The sequence below is a fragment of the Nycticebus coucang genome, chromosome 18 (genome assembly GCF_027406575.1).
Source record: "Nycticebus coucang isolate mNycCou1 chromosome 18, mNycCou1.pri, whole genome shotgun sequence".
In the NCBI taxonomy this organism is placed as follows: Eukaryota; Metazoa; Chordata; class Mammalia; order Primates; family Lorisidae; genus Nycticebus; species Nycticebus coucang.
This window is the reverse complement of record NC_069797.1, coordinates 50,968,615-50,990,452: the sequence shown is the minus strand read 5'-3', so window position 1 is coordinate 50,990,452 and position 21,838 is coordinate 50,968,615. Positions and strand designations below refer to the sequence as shown.

Genomic DNA, 21,838 nt, shown 5'->3' with positions numbered 1-21,838 from the left:
GGTGAGAATGTCTCCTCAGCCTCCTTCAGAGGCCTGGGACACTCAGTCACACCTGCTGCTGGTCCAAAGTCTAGCATACTACTATACAGCCTGAGGGAGTGAGTGTCCACACGCCTGCACCGGTCACTGCCCCCTTCACCCCCACTTGTAAAAATATGGAGCCTGAGCCCCAGGTCTGGGCCAGGACAGCAGGAACCAGGTTGCACTTCTGCTCTCTGGTGTGGGTGTGAGTTCAGGAAAATCCCATAGGAGGGCTCACTCTCACAGATCACTGCCCATGCTCAGCCCCAGTCCCAGGGCACCTGGCACACTCCAGCCCTAGCTTAGCAGAGCGAGAAAACCCAGCCTGTGGTTCAGACTCACTGAGGTCTGAATAGGGGCTCTGCCACTTCTCTGCTATCTCTCTGAGCCTCAATTTCCTCATCTGTAAAACAGAAGATAGGAAGAGGACTTCGCAGAGACTTGGGGATCTCGACCTTATTAGCCTTCGAAACTGGAGAGCGTAGAAAAAGCCTGGCAGGGAGAGGCTTTCCATGCCTTCTTCTAGTAGCTCACTGGCCAAGGAAGGCTGAGACCTAAAGCCCTCTCCCTGGCCTTCTAGCCCTTGGGCTTCCCAGGTGCAGTGAACCCGTAGCTTCAGATGTTTTATTCTGTTGCTTACAGCCTATGTCCAAACTGAGTATCCCATGTAGGTGGATTTGGTGTTCAAAAAATATGGGCACTTAGGGAATGGGTGGTTTATAGTCTATTATAACTTCCTACCTACTACATGGAATTTCCCTTTTTTTCTTCTTCCTTTTCCGGTTTTAGAGACAGGATCTTGCTAGGTTACCCAGGCTGGTCTTGAACTCCTGGCCTCAAGTGATTCTTCTGCCTTGGCTTCCCAAAGGGCTGGAATTAAGGTGTTAGCTACCATGCCTGGCCAGCATTTATATTTCTATCCCGGAGACCAAGCCTGAGTCTTTCACTTCTGTTACTCGAAGCCTGAGACAATGCCTGACATCTAGCAGGTGCTCAGTGAAGGGTGGACTGAGCTCCCAGGCCTGGTTACTGGGCAGCCTGGGGAGGTACCTCACTCAGTCAAATCCAGATTTGGCCCCCACCTGGGCCTCAGGACGTAGGGAAATTAAGGCCTCCTTCACCAAGGCCAGATTTGCCTGCTTCCCTGTCTATGCTGGATTCTGGCTCCCCTCCCCTCCCAACCCCCACATCCCTGTTGCTCTCTGTCCCCTCCGTGCTTCCCTCTGGGTGCCTCTTCATCAGCCCACTCCGTGCAGGTTGTCTCCAGACCACTCCTGGGGTCTCCAGGGCAGGGCAGCTTGGATTTTTCTACCCTCTGGCCTCCCATACCTCCAGCCTCCTAGAAAACTCTGCTCGCTTGTCCAGCCAGCAGCTCCATAGTCTGATGACACTCCCTGGATGGTAGAGTCAGAGAGAGGATCTTGGGAAGGAATCTGACCAGGGAAGAGAGGGAATAAACACACAGTGAGCTCCTCAGGCCATGGAGAACTCTCAGTGTCCCATCGTTTGTTATAATGACATCAGCATGAAGGAGGGCTTACAATGTGACCAGCACTGGACACCAGCACTTGTCATCTCCATCGAAACTGTGAGCCAGATTGCTGTTTTGTGGGTGGGAGAATTGAGGCTGGAGGGGATGAGCAACTTGCCAAAGATCACACAGCTGGTGAGTGGCACAGCCAGGATGTGAATCCTGCCCGTCTGACTCCAGAGCTCGTAATGACCTTGTGCTGTTTCTCCTGGTGTGCTAAACACACATACACACTCACGAATGCACACACGCACACACACGCACACCCTGGACAATGCGGCTGTCCCACCAGGACCCCAGATATTTCCAAAGAAGCTGCCTCCAGGCAGTGCACACATACCATGCAGGGCGGTTTGTGGCCTCACCATGTGATGTGTATTTCTATCACACTCATAAGCAGTCACGGCCTAGATTCCTGAGCAAGACATCAACCTTCTGCCTGCTCATCCTTCAATACTCAGCTCCTTGGGGAAACCTCTGCTGTCTGAGTCCGTCTTCCTCTGTGGTTGCACTGATCCAGATGAGAATAACTGCCTCAGAGCTCTAGGAGGGCCGGGGCCCAGTTCCTGGCACTCACAGGGGGCATTGCTGGATGAACAGGGGATCCCAGGACCAACGCCATTGCACTGGTCAACTGCAAGGCTGCGAAGGGGCCTCTCTGGGGTCTTCCCTCTCCTCCTTCTCTTACTCTCCTCCTACCTCCCCACGGAGTCTGGAGCCTCCCTGCTACCCTGGGGAAGTGTGACTAATGCAGGCAGGGTGGGTGGCAGGATCCTAGGTCCTATTCTTGGCTGTAGCCTCATTCTGGAATGTGCCCTGAGGTCAGGTGACACTCCTCTCTCAGGTTGCATCAGGAGGAAGGAACTTCCAGCTGGAATTCTTGTAAGGGAGAGAGGGCAGGGCAGGCAGGTGGGCAAGTCTCCCACCCTCTCCCTCCTACCTCTAGGTCTCCTAAGCCCTGTAGTGCTGTTTTTCCAGGGTCAAGTTGCTGTCTCTGTGTCCACATCTCAAATTACCCTGGTTCACAGAACTCTGGCACCCAGACCACACCCACTCTCCACAACACTCTGACACCCTCAACCCACCTTGATGAGGGAAAATAGGGCTCAGCTCTAATACTGTCCAGACCGGCCTCTCCCAGAGGTGGGGCCCCTTCCCAGCATGTCTGTCTGGAGGGGGGGCCACTTGAGTGTTTTCTGTCTGTTTCGGGGCTTGGGGATACATCTGAAGATATACCCATGCTGAGAATTTGGTTTCTGTTTTGGCGTGAGGGACACATCGAATTCTGTCCATAATCTAAGAGAGGATAGAGGGTGGTTACAGCTTTGTCTTCTTCCCATGTGGGCAGCCCGGAAGCAAAGGGGGCCTGGGGTATTTTCAGGGACCCCTAGGAGAGAAACGTGTTGGCAGAAGAGGGGAGTGGGCGTCTGAGTGTTAACAATGAAGAATTGGCTTTACTTTACACACACAGTCCAGTTTAATCCTCCCAACCCCCTTTAGGCAAGACAGATCCTGCCCTAGGTCACAACCTTCAGGAGGGCAAAGCCAGGAGGTGCCTTGGGTCCTTCTGCCTCTGTATCTGTATTTTAATCATCCCAGTTGAAGGCTGAGCACAAACCCACATGGCATTTCTCCTGAACATCCATAACCACCATTTCTAACTGATCCCTGACCTCTGGGAACACCAAGGCATTACTAAAAGTTTATAAAGGTAGTATTGAATTCATGACAATGAATTCAAATTCAATAAAGTTTTAAAATTCATTTCCTCAGTTGCACTAACTATGTTTCAAGTTCCACATTGCTTTTTATTTATTTATTTATTTAATTTCAGGATGTTACAGGGATACAAATGTTTTGGTTACACACATGACTTTTGTGAGCACATGTGTTATTTTTTTCCCATTCCTGGGATACATCCCTTAAGAGGATGGTCTCCATTCCATCCAGGTTGTTACAAAAGGTATTAGTTCACCATTTCTTTATGGCTGAGTACACATATGCCACATTTTATTAATCCACTGATATCTTGATCAAGTGCCACACTTCATGTGGCTAATAGCTACCATATCGGACAACACCGAAAATTCTGTTGCACAGCCCTTGTTATAAAGGAGTAGCACATGATTCTTGCTTTACTTGGGAGAAGGCTCGTGTAAGGGCCATGGGAACTATCTGTGATGATCTTTAACTCCAAGCTCCTGCGATTCCAGGGATTCCTTCTTTTAACCACTTGCTGGTATGTGGTCATATTGGTCCCACTGAGGACAGTATTACAAGGGCTCTTTCATTACCTCCATTGTCTCTGGACCCTGATCTCAGCCCCGACATCCCCTCATCCGTTCTCCTAGAAGGTTTATAGGCCTCCATGCAAGTAAAGAGAGTGATGGTCTTCCTCAATATCCCAGAGTTCCTAAAGAGTATGCAAGTTAGTACACACACCCGCAGCACCAACAGTCATGAGACTCAGGTGAAGATGAGTTCACCAAACTTAGCTAAACATGACAGGGAGGGGCTGCTGATAGGAAGGAGACAGTAGGCTAAGTCCCTCACAGTACAGTGGCCAGGACAGCTGCTGCCTCCTACGTCTGACAAGATGCGCTTTATTCACTCACTCATCGGGGTCACCTGTGCTATATCTGCAATCTTGTCTCTTGCATGGAAGTGCTGAGTAAAGGTCCGAGAATTACTTTGTTATGGTTATTGCTGGTAGAAAGAGGAACTGGATAATTTGGGTTTCAGGATCTCCAAATCTCCTTGATGTACAGGGTGGGTGGCAGTGAGAAAAGGTCAAAGTAATGGAGGAGCATGGGCTCAAATATTGGCTGTGTAACTTTGTGTAACTGAATCTCTCCGTGCCTCAGTCTTTTCATCTGTAAAATGGACTAATAATACCCACAGCGCTCCTCCAAGAGTAGTTGGCCCTGGGCCTGGCTGCTTTGTTGGTTGGGGATAATTGCATGTTCCTGCCTGTGGCTGGCCTCTCCCTGGCCTTGGAGAACAAAGTGGGAAAGATGCAATCTCCTCTGCTGACAAGGGGAGGGTCCAGGATGAGGGTGGCTGGAGAAGAGAGAGAGAAGACTACACTGAGGGAGAGAGAGAGACACCCACACACGCGCTCTGCGATGTGCAGTTGGGGGCCCAGGAAGCAGAGCTGAAGTATAATAATTTGAGTAGAGATGGGAAACGTTTGGGGCCTTTGTGGAGGCCTTCAGAGTATTTCTCCACTCTTCATTCCCAGCTCCAATGCCTCAGTGCACAGATCCTAGCTCCCACTGACCCCTTATTTCAAGTGCCACTTGGCATCTCAATCTATCACAAGGGGAAACAGAATAAAAGGGGTGCCAGCCTCAGGGCCCTGGTATGATCAATAACAGACTCACGGCAATATTCACAATCATTACAACCAACAGTGTCACCCTGTGACCCTGAAGAGAGGAGTTGGCTGGGGCTGGGTTTGAACCCGCCACCTCCTGTATATGGGGCCGGCGCCCTACTCCTTTGAGCCACAGAAGAACAAAATACAGTGTTGGTGAGACTTACACAGATGGCAACCCATCCCTGTCCTGGGCCTCTCAGAGGGTGGGTACCCTTTACCAATTAGATGCCCTGTGGGCAGGGTCAATAATTTCCATGACGAATAGCTAATAGCATTTACTATGAGTTCAACATGCACTGCCTCATTAAGTATTTACTACCCTGTGATGTACATCATTCACCTCCATTTAATATTCCCATTTCAGAGATGATGAAACTGAGGCTCAGGGAGATTGAATAATTTGCTTAAGTTCCCTGGCCAAGCAGGGACCCAAACCTAGGTGTAACTATGTGACTCCAAAGCCCATCAGCTAACCACATGTGTAATGTCTTCCACCACAGACTCAATAATACTCACTTAAGGTTTTCTCTCACTTTTGCTTTTTCCCTTCTCCCTGCTAAACTACCAGGAAGTTTTACTTCCAAGGATTCTGCCATGAAAAGGCAAGTTTAAGTCCAATGATATCCCCTGAATAGGCCAAGCACATCCCCTTGAGGCTAACCCATAGGAAGAGAGAGAGAAAGAAAGAGAGATAGGGGATTCAAGCTTTCTCTCACTGAAGAGTAGAGAGAGATGGAGTCATTTTACGTGGGGAAGAAGGTTGTACTTAACGCTTTATATATCTTATATACTCATCACAGCAACCCTACCAAGTAGAATTTTTCAAACTTCTTTTACTGATAGGAAATCAGAGGCTGAATAGTTTGTTTGGGTTTTTTTTGCAGTTTTTGGCCAGGGCTGGGTTTGAACCTGCCACCTCCCGTATATGGGGCCAGCGCCCTACTCTTTTGAGCCACCGGCGCCGCCCAAGAGGCTGAATAGTTTTAACTCACAGGGCACAGCTTCGAGGCCTGACAATTAAGTTCGCGAACTCATCCTAGAAAAAGTGCTGTGTACCTCATTGCTGAATATTACAACGGTCACCGCCAAGGGGAAGTTCTAGTCCACCCTTCATAGCAATTTTTTTTTTATAATTCTTCTTAAAATATATCTTTTATTTCCTTTAATAGCAATTTTTTTCTTGACTATGTTGTGAATTCTATCAAATATAACTATTTAGGGTTGTTTTCACTGTCAGGGATTATCTCTATAGTAGATTGTGACTACATTTATTAGCATAGTTTTATTTGAGAGTAAGGTTTCTGTGTTGTCAATGTCGGTATTTTCGGCAATAATTCTCAGTGAAGCTGACCCAAAGTCTTACTTTTGAGCCCTATTCCCACCTCCCTACAGATGACCTTGGGCAAGCCAACCTAGCAGAACCCTGGGTCCATGTCCATAAAGTGAAGATATTACAACCTGTCGTACCTACCTTACAGGGTGCCTCTATAGATCAACTAGGTCAATGTGTGTAAAAGTAGATACAACTATAAAGTATACAAAGGGACAATTACAGGTAAGTCAGTGAAGTTCAACACCAAAATCATAGTCATGCCTATAACCAAAAGTCATGCCTGAAACAGCTTAATAAGAAGTGATCAGTTAAGCAAATGAAGGCTGTCTTATACACACTATGTTCCTAGCCTGCCTTATTGAGTTTAATCTTTGGAAAGACTTAATTCATTTTAAGAATCTGAGTTAAGATATTTGTTAGTGTTTATACAAACAAGCTGCAACTACTAATTCAAAAGTAAGAGGGTTTTTGCCCCTAACAAGAGTACATTCTTTAATAGGACTATATTTGAATAAGAATTCCATACAAATAGAATATATACCTTAACACAAGAAAGCAAGGAAGGAGTATTTTACGTTACACAACACGTTTAGGTGATTTAATTGAGTTATCCCTCCAACCAAATACGTATTTTTCATATTGATGACAAACACAGCCACAGTGGCAGTCAGTTCAGTAGATGCCAACGATCTTATAATTTTACCATTTAGTAGTGTAAAGAACACTTGACTGTTTCCAAAGCAGTAGGTGATGTGCCCTTATTTCAGAGGAGCTGAAGGGACTGAGTTACTGTCTGTTTTTTAATGTTTCAACCAAGCATTTCATCGCCTCATCAAGGCCAGTCCCTTTGGTTGCTGATGTTTTGAAGACCTGCCGTTTTCGGTCCTTCAAAGCAGGTAACCCAAGGGAATTTGCCATCTCTGAGGGAGTCAGGGCCTGCTGCACATCCTGCTGATTTGCAAATACCACTAAAATGGTTTTTCTCAGGTCTTCTTCCTCCAACATGGCAACAGACACTGATTTGGAAATGCCAATTCGGTCTCGGTCACGACTGTCAACTACATAAATAACTGTATCTGTATTTGAATAATAACATCTCCAGTATGGCCTGATACTTGTCTGTCCTCCTAAGTCCCATACTTGGAATTTAAGATTTTTGTATGTCACCATTTCTACATTAAATCTAATGGTAGGAATAGTAGTAACGACTTCTCTAACCTATAATCTGTACAAAATTGTGGTTTTTCCTGCTCCATCCAATCCCAAAATTAAAATCCTCATTTCCCGAGTTCCAAACTGGGAAAAAATACTTGAAAAAAAGCCACCCATGATGAACCACCTTCTGCCCTTGAGGATCCTCAGAGACAGGCCCCAGCCTCAGCAGCAATTCCCGTCAGAGCCGCAGCGCGGCCACCTCCGCTCGCTGTGGCCCCCAGCTGCAGCTGCCAGGTCAGCCAGCAACTTCCACGTCAGACTCCCCTTCATAGCAATTTTGAAACTCTTTTTCTGGAATGGCCATCAGAGCTATCGTTGTATTACCCTTGATGTCCTGAATGCCATCAAAACGCCTTTCAATATTTCTTTTCTCTTCATTTGGGTAAAGAACAAAGTCACTGTGGGCCAGATCGGGGGAGTAAGGAGGGTGCTGCAATACGGTCACCTATTTACTGGCTAAAAACTTGTTCCCAGACAGTCCTCAGTAAGCTGGTGCATTGTTGTGAAGCAAGAGCCATGAGTTGTTGAAAAGTTCAGGTTGTTTTCATTTAACTTTTTCATGAAGCCTTTTCAGCACTTCCAAATAGTAAACTCAGTTAACTGTTTGTCCAGTTGGTACAAATTTATAATGAATAATGCCTCTGATATCAAAAATGGTTAGCGTCATCATTTTGACTCCCGATTTGAATCGACAGAACTTTTTTGTCATGGAGAATGGGCACTTTCCATGGTGCACTTTGATGCTTTGTTTTAGGGTCATATTGGTGCACCCGTGTTTCATCACCAGAGATAACACGGCCCCAAACATCATCTTACCTCTCCAAAAGGTCTTGGCAAATTTTAAGTGTTCTTTTGTTCATTGGTGAGCTCCTTTGGGACCATTTTTGCACATTCCCTTTCTCGTGCCAAGATTTCCAGTTAAGATTTTCCTGTTTCTCTATCAATGTCTCCTCGGTCTGCTATGCTTCTCACAGTCAGCCAACGACTTTAACACACAATTCGATGAATTTTTGCAATGTTTTCATCAGTTCTGCTTGTTACTGGCTGTTCTGACCTCTCTTCATCAGTGATATTTTCTCTCCCCTCAAACGTTTACTCCATTTGTACACTGCTGTTTTCTTCATGGCATTATCCCCTTGAACTTGGATTAATATGTCCCTGGTTTCTCTTTTACTCTTGCCAAGTTTAACGAAGAATTTATGAATGTTTGTTCATTGCTTTAATTCAAGCTCTGACATTCTTGTGACAGCACAAAAAAACACACGACACAACAGTAATGAACGCCACTCAGCAAGACACTGCCACGTGTCAACCTTTCATGTTACCGTAGCTGTGAGACGGTAACATATCAAGGTTATGAGCCCTTACTGAGCTGTTTGTACAGTGCTGCTAATATAAGCACATGGTGGCAAGTTTGCGAACTTAATTGTCATCCATGGGTGAGTTTGAGAGTCAATTCGTAGTCTGACCCCAAAGGCCATATTCTCTCTCATATAGGATCATTAGAAGAAAGGTCATTTGGAGGCTTAACGAAGATTACAGTACTCTTGAGCATTCTTACTTTTTAGCAGTTACCCAAGAAGCCTGGAGGGAGGTAGGGCCTAAACGCCTGTCCCGGCTGGTGATGCTGGTGTGTTCTGCTCCAAAGCAGGATCTGTGTTTTGTATGCAGCAGAGATGCTTTCTGAGCAGTCCTAGGTCACATGAAGGAGCTTGGCCAGCTCGTGGTGGTATTTTCAGCAGATGACTGAGTGCTCAGCCACAAAGGAAACTTAGGGGAGCCTGGGGAAGGGTATTGCTAGGGGAAGTGATCCAGGGGAAAAGTTATTTGGGGCTGTGAATTTCTGGCCGAGATTTATAAAAAGCTTTCCCTCCAAAGCCTTGTTCTTTGATTTATGCTCAAACCGAAAGACATTGCAAGCATCTCAAAAGCCAGCCTGGAACACAAACAGCTGAGCTCCAAAAAGACTTTTACCTTGGCCAGGGGTAGGTGTGGTGAAGGAAGCAGCAAGTGGGAGTGACCCGGGGGTGTCTGAACACACATTTTCCATCAGCATGTGCTTCTGGAAGGGGGGCACCTGCTGTGAGCCCTGACATCTCAAAACCACAGGCGGTTTTGTAGAAGAACAAATGCGATGACCCCTAGAGGGAGCTTCTAGCCTAAGGCAGCTTCCCAGATAAGCATTAAACTGAAAATCTGTCGTGAAGAGTAGGGATTAGAGCCACCCTTCCACACAGCCTGACGTCCTCCCTCAACCCTCACTCCCTCCTCTCTTTTTCTGATCTTCTTACCTGTACCCCCACTGCCCACCCTCCTACTCCTGGGTTTGTTCAAGAGAAATGCTAAACCACCTTGCGTTCATAATGTTTCTGAACAAACTTGAAACGGTGAAAATTATAATGTCCAAATTCAAAGTCGGCTTTTCCCAGGAGAGATGGGCTGGCAGCAGAGCTTCTATTTCTGATTTCCTCTGCCTTTTTTTTCCCGTGAGGGTTAGCAACACACATTCTTCCTACTGTGCCCACATCAGATTGAGAAAAACAAAAAACACAGGACCAAGTTTTTCCTCTCCCGTGGCCATTTCTGCACTGGAGTTGGGACTCTGAGGGAGCCCTGGCTCTCGTGGGTACTTCCAAGGAACATTTCTCCCACTCTTCAAAGGTTGGTAACTCTTCCCAGAACTAGAATTCCGCACATAGACATTGTTTCTCCCTTTTTGGGGTCCATACCTCTACATTTCCTATGTATTATGATTATTTGGGGTTGTCTGTTATCTTTTGCTAGACCATAAGCTTCTTTAGAGGTTCTGAAGGTTTGTATATATCATCACCAGTTCCTAATCCAGCAGGTGCTCGATAAATGTGTTGAATGAGCGAATACAGGGTCTGTTTTTAATCTCGTCTCACCTTATTTGGGAAAGAATTTAAGGACAAGAATGGAATCTGAGCCCAGAGTAGCCACTTGAGTCAACATCACCCCTTGGCTATCACAAGTACTAATAAAGCCCAGGACCAAAATGTTCAGTAAGTGAAGTGCCTGTGGTTACTTCTCCAAGAATCTGACCATCCAGAGAGCAGTGGTAATGTAATAAGTAAAACTGGCACACAGCCCTTACATGCTTATATTTTGTGCCCTTGACTTTTTGGCAACAGATTTCCTTTTCCTAATTGTGCGTGGCAAAGGCTGATATTAAAATGAGTTTGGGGTTGCTGAGCATACAAGCACTTACAGGATCACGCTGGGTGTGCAGGAGAGGGGAACTTGGCACAAAGTGCATTTTAGATGGGTTGGGCTATTCAAGTGGGGCTCTCTTATTGTCTACCTGTTGAGGTTGACCAAAGGCACAGTCTAGTGTAATTGTCCAGGATCTCGGACTTTGGAAATGGGATCCCGCGGTTCCTGTCCTAGCTCCCTTGGCTGAGACTTTGTCACAAGTTCTCTCCCCACATTTCTTTTTCTGTAAATGGAAATAGTACGACCTTTGGAGTGGTGTTATGAAGTTGAAGTGAGTTAAAATGAGGCGATATCTAGCACATAGTAAATCCTATCTGGGTGTCATTTCTTCTTATTACTGAGTTTCCAGGTTGTTCATTTCCTCTGGATTTCCTAAGACTTTGTGATAGTATCAAAATCCCCATCCTTCAAATAGACAATGCTTTACATGAGAGCAGCTACCTACCCTCCTTCAAAATCTGGAAGAAAACACACAGTCATCAGGAAACTGTGGTATTCCTGGACTAGAGGTGCTTGTCCTGGATTCTAGAACTTCTGCAAAGCCTCCATCAGGCTGCTTTGCAGGGCAAGAGTCAAGGCAGTGTACATAGAAGCTCTCTCCTTTACTGTTCTTTCAAACCTTCCCAGACCCTAGAGGAAAGGCAGACAGAGGACAGACACCCTAGTCCCATTTTTGCCTGTTGCCAGAAGCTTCTCTAGCACTGTGGTCCCCAACTCCAGTAACTGGTCCTTGGTCTGTTAGGACCTGGGACATAACTCTACCTCAGCTCCCAACCACTGGTCCATGAAACTTAGGAACTGGATGGCACAGCAGGATGTGAGCGGCAGGCAGTCAAGTGAAGAGGCCTCATCTGTTTTTACAGCTGCCAGCTGCTGCCCATTGCTCGCATCATCCCTTGAGCTCTGCCTACCCGCCCCACCCTGTGTGGAAAATTGTCTTCCATAGGGCAGTGCCTGTAGCTCAGTGGGTAGGGCGCCAACCACATACACCCAGGCTGGCGGGTTTGAACCCGGCCCAGGCCAGCTAAACAACGACAACTGCAACAAAAAAATAGCTGGGTGTTGTTGTGGGCGCCTGTAGTCCTGGCTACTTGGGAGGCTGAGGCAAGAGAATTGCTTAAGCCCAAGGGTTTGAGGTTGCTGTGAGCTGTGATTCCACAGCACTCTACCGAGGATGACATAGTGAGACTCTGTCACAAGAAAAAAAATTACAATACATAAATAAACAAATAACTAAATTTGTTTTTACCACATGGACATCCAAATGACCCAGCACATTTACTTAAAAGAGTATCTTTTCGGTTTTGTACCATACTGTCATTTTTGTCATAAATCAGATGGCCATACTATAAGTGAGATTTGCTTCTTGCTTATTTGGTTCCATTGGTTTATTTGTCTATTCTTCCATTATGATTATTATACAGATTTGTAAAAGTTCTTGATTTCTATCACTGTAAGTTTTGTTGTTCTTCAGAATTGCCTTGGCTATTCTTCATCCTTAGAATTTTCATTTTCATTTCATAATCTGTTGTCAATTTACATAAAAAATGTTGCTAGAAGCCTAAACAGACACTCCACCAAAGATGTACAGATGGTAAATAAGCATATGAAAATAGGTTCCATATCATATGACCTTGGGGAAATGCAAATTAAAACAATGAGATACCATTACGAACCTACTAGAATGACCAAAATCCAGAGCATTGACAACAACAGATATTGGTGAGGATGTGGAGCAACAGGAACTCTCATTCAGTGATGAAGGAAATGTGAGAGAGTAAAGCCACGTTGGAAGACAGTTAGGTGGCTTCTAATAAAATGATATATACTCTTACTCTTACAGATCCAGCAATTGCACACCTTGGTGTTATCCAAGGGAGCTGAAAACCTGCATGTTTATCATAGGTTTATTCATAACTGCCAAATTATAGATGGAAGCCACCAAGGAATACCAGGTTATCCTTTAAAATCGCAGTCCCCAAGCCTCAGCTGCAGGTGGGTACCGGTCGATGGCCTGCGTCACACAGCAGGAGGTGAGCGGTGAGCAAGCAAGTGAAAGTTCATCTGTATTTTTTTTTTTTTTTTTTTCAGTTTTTGGCCAGGGCTGGGTTTGAACCCAACACCTCCGGCATATGGGGCTGGCGCCCTACCCCTTTCAGTCATGGGCGCCACCCAAGTTCATCTGTATTTACAGCCAATCCCCATTGTTCACATCAGCACCTGAACTCGCCCTCCTGCTGGGTCAGCGATGGGACACTAGATGCTTACAGGAGCATAAACCCTATTGAAACTGCCCATGGTTGGGATCTGGTGTATATGCTCTTTAGGAGACTCTAATACCTGATGATGGGTGGAGCTGAGGTGGTCATGCGAGTGCTGGGAAAGAAGCTCGGGGCTCCCACTGATTCTGCATTATGGTGAATTATATAATTATTACATTATGTATTACAATGTAAACTAATAGAAAAAAAGTGCACAATAACTAATGCACTTGAATCATCCAGAAACCATCCCTCCACCCTGGTCTGTGGAAAAATTATCTTCCATGAATCCAGTTCCTGGTATCGAAAAGGCTGGGGACCACTGTTTTAGCAGATGCTGCTGGGGAGAAAAGGTCTTACCTTCATTTCTCTATTCCTTTTACATGGAATCCCAAAAGTTCTTTGAACTTTAGTTCTTTTCTTCTTTGGAAAATAAATAAGATACTCTTTCCAAGAAACATTTATTCTAAGTTACAAAAAAAAAAAAAAAAAGAAAAGAAAAGAAAAGAAAAATACAAAAAAGTTTCCTTCTTTCTTCCAATCTTTTGCAAGATTCAGAAAGATGAATGTCCCCAGGTAAAATCCTTTATAACTGTGTGAAAACTGAGTTGTTCTCAAAATCTTTACAGAAAGGGTGCCCTAGGATTGTAACTGTCTTAAGCATTGTATTGAAATGGTTTAGAGATCACCAAGTATCCTGGAAATAGGAAAGAGTTAGAAGAAAGTAAGTCACCAGGACTCCACAGAACTTTATTTATTTATTTATTTATTTTTGCAGTTTTTGGCCAGAGCTGGGTTTGAACCCGCCACCTGCGGTATATGGGGCCAGTGCCCTGCTCCTTTGAGCCACAGGGACTGCCCTCCACAGAGCTTTAGAGTGATAGGTAGTTTACAAAACAAGGAGAGGTGTTTTGGGAAAAGAGCTCAAGGGCAGTAGATCTGGATAATCAGAGTAAAAAAAGAACAGGCAGGCTCATTACAAAGCACACCACAATCCAGCCTTCATCCTTACCAGAAATGAATTAATGGAGGTGGAGAGGTGACAAAGGCCATCTGAAAAGAGTACCTGCATTTAGTGCAAAACAGAAAAAGGGGCTAGGAAACGTGTGCTAAAATGGACACTATTTGTAGGGTCCAACAGTATTCCTTTCCATCTGTATCTGAAAGTCATCGATTTGTACCCATTTGCTAGAAACCAACTAGACTGATGTCATGTTCATGCTCATCACTTTTTATTCCTGGCCTACAAGAAGTAAAAAATTGAAGACAGAATCTGGTAATTTTAGGAGGACATATAACCCACCTTACACTCCAGAAGACTCTGTGGCATCATATTTTTCAGCTTTCTCAATAGCACCCAAGAAGGAAGAGAAAGAGAGAGCTCAAGAGCTGTAGAAGGTCATATGGAGACCTAGCATTTAAAAATAGCTACAACCTGATGGCTGGGAAGGAAGTTTATGTTTGACTTTAACATTCGTTGCAAAACACACACACACACACAAAAGCAAAGTCTAGCTCGTTTTTTGTCAATGTGCTTTTTTCACAAATTATTTTTGAAACCCTTGAGGAGTGTATAGACAGAAGGGATACGACCTACAGTATATGCCAAGGTTTGTCTAAAAATATTTTACACCTGTTCTCCGTTCTGCACACTGGTCATATTTTATCAGTGAAGTAAGTGCTCATAATGCCAGACGGAATGTGTTTTTCCTTCCAAGTCTTCAATGTTTTTCCCTTCTGAAAAGCAAACCTCCTCTTCTTTTCTACCTGCACCAAAATAAAGCTAGCAACATTACCCATATGACATGTTCAGCACCAGAGCTACATTTTAACTACTATTCCTGAACCAATATTGTTTAAACAAGAACTACTTCAATATTTTTCACAACAGCATGGATGCTTCAGTTTAGCAAACATTTTTGGCTGCTCCCAAAAGGAATGTCAACTAATATGCTGGGTTTAATCAACTTGTCGAGTATATGAAAAAGAATGCTGAAACATTGGTTTCCTTCAGGGCCTCAAAAATAGAAATACAAACTCAGGGCCGTGCACTGTGGCTCACGCCTATAAATCCTAGCACTCTGGGCTGCCAAGGCAGGTGGATTGCCTGAGCTCATGAGTTCAAGATCAGCCTGAGCCAGAGCAAGAACCTGTCTCTAAAAATAACCGGGTGTTGTGGCAGGTGCCTGTAGTCCCAGCTACTAGGGAGGCTGAGCCTCAGAGTTTGAGGTTGCTGTGAGCTGTTGCCACGATACTCTACCAGGGGCAACAAAGTGAGACTCTGTCTCCAAATAAATAAATAAATAAATAAAAATACAAACTCAGTGATAGTACTGAAATATGAATAGAAAAGCTTCTAGGATATCATAGTAGAATTTAAATTCTCTATTGATGCAAATAACTGACAACAAAATGTTGATATAAAACAGTTAGGGTCTTATATTTACTTTTCTGATTTCAAAGGGCAGCAAATATGGCTAAAATTCTGAACTTCATGACTTCTAAATACCGTAAGCTCCTATGGACACAGATTCTGCTATGCATTTGTTCAGGGATCATTCTTAATAGCAAAGTGATTGGTTCTCATAGCTACCCCCCAAAATATATTGGTATCACTGTACCCATTTTGCGGATGAATAAACTGAGTCAGCCGAGTCAAAAGACTTACTATGATTAAGCCAGGAATTAGACTTGTAATTTCAAACAGCCTCCAGACATGAACTGCTTCCCAATGAAATGTTTTCTTCTAAGGTTTGCCCTATCGTGAGATGATCTCAAAGTTTTCACTAATTACTACGTATAAGGCAAGTCTTTCTTTTTTTGGTGGGGAGGGAACAGAGTTTCTAATTGCCCAGGCTAAAGTGCTGTGTTATCAGCCAGTTCACAGCAACCTCAAATTCCTGGGTTCACAGGAGATCCTCCTGCCTCAGCCTCCCAAGTAGCTGGGGCTACAGGCATCCACCACTACATCTTGCTAGTTGTCTTTTTTTTTTTTTTTTTTTTTAGTAGAGATAGGGTCTCAAACTCCTGAGCTCAAGAAATCCCTTTACTTCAGCCTCCACGATTGCTAGGATTACAAGTGTGAGCCACCATGCCCAGTTTAAAGCAAGTTTTTTAAAATGTAAAGTCTTAAAACTCAAATATCGAGGTGGTGCCTGTGGCTCAGTGAGTAGGGTGCCAGCCCCATATACCGAGGGTAGTGGGTTCGAATCCGGCCCCAGGCCAAACTGCAAAAAAAAATACCCAGGTGTTGTGGCAGGTGCCTGTAGTCCCAGCTACTCTGGAGGCTGAGGCAAGAGAATCACCTAAGCCCAACAACTGGAGATTGCTGTGAGCTGTGATGCCATGGCACTCTACCAAGGGCAACAAAGTGAGACTGAGTCTCTAAAACAAACAAAAAAACCCCTCAAAAAACCCCTCAAATATTGAGGAATGGGTAATAGAGGTTTACTGACCAAATTCCATTAATAACACTTTTAGCCCAATGCAAACCTCCAAAACAGTATAGTAGTATTTGGTCCAAATTCTAACTAACCCAAAAATCTAAATAGTAGCAATGTAGTTTAACAGGATTTAATTCATATAGAAACTACAGAAATTCTCCTGAGCCTTTTTTTAAATGGGCTTTTCTGTTTACTAAGCAGTTTAAACATGCTCAAAACAAATTGCAATAATAAAGGGCATATAAGCTTACCCATAATAGCTTATGCTTCTTAAATGCAGTTTTTATTTCAAATCAAAATATTTTTATATTTTTCAAGAAAGATTTTTAGAACAAGTTTAAAATGGGAAATTATTTGGTTTCTTTTTTGAGGCAGGGTCTTGCTCTGTCACACAGTCTGGAGTGCAGTGGCTTCATCAAAGTTCACCACAATCTCAAACTCCTGGGCTCAAGTAATCCTCCTGCCTCTGCCTCCCAAAGTGGTGGGGTTACAGGTTGCAGACACTTTACCTGGAACTAGTTTCCTTAATGTTTGGAAATTCTGTATAACAAAGATTTGCCTTAAGGTAGTTTTTCAAAGCAATTTAAAAATAAATCATAGGTACACATTGTTGAACACTACTTTGTTAAGTCATTTGGCCTTTTTTTAGAATGTATATCAATGGCTTGGCGCCTGTGGCTCAAGCACCAAGCCATATACACCTGAGCTGGCGGGTTCGAATCCAGCCTGGGCTTGCCAAACAACAATGACGGCTGCAACCAAAAAAAAAAAAAAAATAGCCGGGCATTGTGGCAGGTGCCTGTAGTCCCAGCTACTTGGGAGGCAGGGGCAGGAGAATCACTTGAGCCCAGGAGTTGGAGGTTGCTGTGAGCTGTGATGCCACAGCACTCTACCCAGGGTGACAGCTTGAGGCTCTGTCTCAAAAAAAAAAAGAATGTTTATCAATACACACAGATAAGAAGTGTATGTGAAAATAGCCACAGGGGGCCAATGTCTGTAATTTTAGAAGTAATGGGGCCACTAAATCTATAGTCTTCAGGGAATCATCCAATGGTTCTAAAATGAGAGAAGTAATTTATATGATTGAATTAAGAAAGCTAACTCCAGGACTGATATAACCTAATGATTTCTAAAAATATTTCCAGATAGCTTATGATTTTAGTTTATGGCCAATGGAAGTATGAAGTGTATCTCTCAGAACATTACAACCTTTGAGCATGGTTAAGGCTAGACCTTTCTCATTAACACTTTGCTACAAGTGTTACAAGACATGTGGCTAATACAAAAATGGTTTTCTGATTTTAGCTCAGAACAGCAACTAACCTGAGGGCACACAGCACAGGGCTCGAGAGCATGAACTCTGGAACCACTACCTGAGTTTGAATCCCAAGTCTGCCACTTCTTGGCCATACTGTCCTGGGTAAGTTAAACTTTCCGGGCCTCAGGTCTGTTCCCTGCCCTGCCTCCTGATCTCTAAACTGGGTTAGATCTGCACTTGACACACATTAAGTGCTACATGAGTGTTTGTTAACTGAAAGACTTAAATGATCAAAAGGCAGCCAGCCTCAACAAACAAACACACAGATATGAATCCTACATCTTTTAAAAAGAACCTATCGCTGGGCGCTGTGGCTCACACCTGTATTCCTAGCACTCTGGGAGGCCGAAGTGGGTGGATTGCTTGAGCTCACAGGTTGGAGACCAGCCTGAACCAGAGCAAGACCTCATCTCTAAAAATAGCCGGGCGTTGTGGTGAGCACCTGTAGTCCCAGCTATAAGGGAGGCTGAGGCAAGAGAATTACTTGAGCTCAAGAGTTTGAGGTTGCTGTGAGCAGGATAATGTAACTCTACCGAGGGCAACAAGTGAGACTCTGTCTCAAACAAAACAAAACAAAAATAAAAAGAACACATCTTCATCATATACCACAAAAATTAACAAACTCTATCTCAGGTGACCTCCTGGGCCAAACTGATTAAGCATCAACTGATGGGCATGTGTTTTATTGATCAATGACCTGTTTTATTTTTTATTTGAGATAGAATCTCAAGCTGTCACCCTCTGTAGAAGGCTGTACTGTCATAGCTCACAGCAACCTCAGACTCCTGGGATCAAGCAATTCTCTTGCCTCAGCCTCCCAAGTAGCTGGGACTACAGCCGCTTGCCACAACAACACCCGGCTATTTTTTTTTTTTTTTGTCGTTGTTGTTGCAGTTGTCATTGTTGTTTAACTGACCCTGGCTGGGCTGGAACCCCCCAGCCTTGGTGCATGTGGCTGGCACCATAACCACTGTGCTATGGGTGGTTAGCCAGCATGGTTACCACTGAGCCAGCAATGACCATTTCACATACGTGTCTTCTAACAAGGCTTTTTCCCTCTTACCTGTTCTTGCACTAGACTTGTCTTCCAGCTTTTGACCAAAGCATACATTCCAGTCAAGTACGGGTATACAGCTGATGCACCATGTCGATACTATTTTCTGTTTGTGTAGGAAAAGGGAATTGAGGAAGGTCTCCCATCAGCCTTTTACTTCATTAGCTTGAATATGTCCAAAGAGACAGACATTATTTTCTTTATATGTTATGGTGACCTGTTTTAAAATAACCTACATCCTACAGGTTTGTTAGATTAAGTCTTTCCATTACAATGCCAGTACTAAGACATCTATGTGTGAATGAAATTTACACTAACGCCCATTAGAAAAATATTTCAACTTGGGGGAGAACCATTAGTTTCAACTTCTAAAGCTAAGTTAACTAATCACAGCAAACAAAGATTGTCATCTTGAAGGGGGCATTTGGAAGAAGGCCTACATTTGCCATCTCTGACAGTTGAAAGCTGTTTAAGGGAGATTTCACAATGTATCTCGTTTTAGAAAAGACAAGGCAGGACAAGTGAAGGAATATACTAAATTCAGAAAGCTACCTTTTGGTATCATTTTCCTCACTCATCCATGAGCTAAGTAACCAGTAATGCAGCATTTTGGACATTAGGATAGGGTATTCAGGGTCTGCTACAGTATCTATACTTAACAGTCAAAAAGATAGGAAAGACCTGTGAAGATAATGCATTCATCAAACTTTTTTTTTTTTTTTTTTTTTTGTGATTTTTTTGGCCGGGGCTGGGTTTGAACCCGCCACCTCCGGCATATGGGACCGGCGCCCTACTCCTTGAGCCACAGGCGCCGCCGGCATTCATCAAACTCTTAACCAAAACAGTCTCCATGCAGAGGGCCAAGAGCATGATGGCCCTGGGACTAATATGTAAGTTTTCCTAAGATGTGCTAGAAAACAAAAGCACCTTTTAAAAAATTTCCATTCCTAATGAGCAAAAAGGCCATGAAAACAAGACTTTGTTGTTGTTCTTTTTTTTTTTTTTTTTTAAATTATAGGCTGGGCACAGTGGCTCACATCTCTAATCCCAGCACTTTGGCAGGAAGACAGCTTGAGGCCAGGAGTTCAAGAGTAACTTAGGCAACATCGTGAGACCTTTATAAAAAAATTAATTAGCCAGGGGTGGTGACATGCGCCCATGGTCCCAGCTAATTGGGAGGCTAAGGCAGGAGGGTTGCTTGATCCCAAGAATTTGAGGTTACAGTCAGCTGTGATTAGCTCACTGCATGCCAGCCTGGGCAAGAGTGAGATCTTGTCTCAAAGACACAAAATTATGTTCTCAACAACACCAAGCTCAAGTAAAACAGTTTTCATGAAAACAATCAAGATAAAGTTTTGAGTTAATCCCCTTCTCAAGTGCAAACATATGTACCAAGGTGAAATTACCCTGAGATTTTTGTCAATACATTTATCCTCAAGATCTGAAACAGAAATTTATGCTTAAGCTCAATATTTAAAATTTGAATATATGTATTCCAGACTGCTACAAATTCTGTTTATGTATTGTCCTTACTCCTGAAAACCTTGTTTTCAGAAACTGTTAACTCTGAGCCTTTCATTTGTAAATAGGCAAGTTTTTTGTTTGTTTTGAGACAGTCTCACTGTTGCCCCAGGATAAAGTACTACGGCATCATAGCTCACAGCAACCTCAAACTCCCAGGTTCAAGCGATCCTCTTGCCTCAGCCTCCTGAGTAGCTGGGACTACAGGAGCCTCACAAGGCCCAACCAGTTTTTCTATTTTTAATAGAGACAAGGTCTTGCCCTTGCTCAGGCTGGTCTTGAACTCCGGAGCTCAAGGGATCTTCAGGCTTCAGCCTCCCAGAATGCTAGAATTACAGGTATGAACCATCACACTTGGCCACAAGTAGGCAGTTTACTTGTAAGTCTACCATAACCTCAAGTCTCTTATAGAAACTAGTGCTTAAAATCATTTTCCTGACTGTTCTCTTATAGCGATTCAAACTATGGATCACAAAAGCACATAATCAGTAAATGTTGGCAGATCAGATCTCTGTGAGTCCCACTTTTCCAGTATTTCTTCATAGCCTCATTCTGTCCACCGAAGGACAAAGCCCTCACCATGGAGCTGACAGAACAGCTTAACTCTGTTATTTCCAGTGCTTGCTTCTTTAAAACTTTTCATTGCTCTAAACTGCATGGGGAAATGACAAAAGACTTGTAGACGGTGTCCAAAAACTCATTTGAGACCAAATTTATTTCACTGGTAACTAAGACCGTGCTGGTTTCTTACTATAAAAGTACAGAGTTATTTTTTCGAGTTCAAGAAAACTTTCTCACCAATACTGTCTCAATACTATTCAGTGAACACTTAAACAGTGAAATGATTCATTTTAAATAGTATTCTTCCTTCTAACTTCTTACAGTTAAAAAAAAACCCAAAACCTCCATCTTCACCAAGCCACTAGAATTTGACACACTATAACAACTAATCTCTAAATCCCACACCCCAAATTGGACACCCACTTGCAAAAAACACAATGTATCAACTTTTATGGGGAACACATTCCGCTACCTGCCCAAATGAATAGATTCTGATCTTAATTCTCAACACAAGGCCTATTAGTAAATACATGTCAATCTTCTCTTTTAAAGTGAAGTCAGCTGCTTTGTCCCAATGGTCTCTCTCCATATGAATTTCAAATAAATCTTCTCAGATTACATGAGTGAATTTCACCTCTCCTAGATGTCAGCATGCTGACACCACACTTTAGAACTTGATATAGAGTTGAATAATTTTAACATACCATTCTCACTATTAGGAGACAAACATGGACTAATGAGGGATGTTAAAAAACAGGGCTGTCCCAAGCATTGTCAGTCATCAGCCTACACAGTTTTGATAGGATTTATGTGGCCAAACACTATCGAGCGCACCGATCAAGCAATTGCTTTCCATTACTCCTTCATGATAACACCGAGTCAGACCTTTCTCCAGCCTTACTTAGCATTTACAACACCACTCCAGAGAAAGATCTTTAGGGAACGATTAATGACCACATTAGGCATC

The 21,838-nt window shown here is 43.7% G+C and overlaps 1 pseudogene across 1 annotated transcript; it reads right to left on the bottom strand.

Annotated features, from left to right (window-relative positions):
• Window positions 1–6,740: 6,740 nt before the first annotated feature.
• On the bottom strand, window positions 6,741–7,593 carry LOC128570392 (ADP-ribosylation factor-like protein 1; annotated as a pseudogene). Its single transcript, XR_008375563.1, has one exon. The product of XR_008375563.1 is annotated as an ADP-ribosylation factor-like protein 1 (transcript).
• Window positions 7,594–21,838: the final 14,245 nt, after the last annotated feature.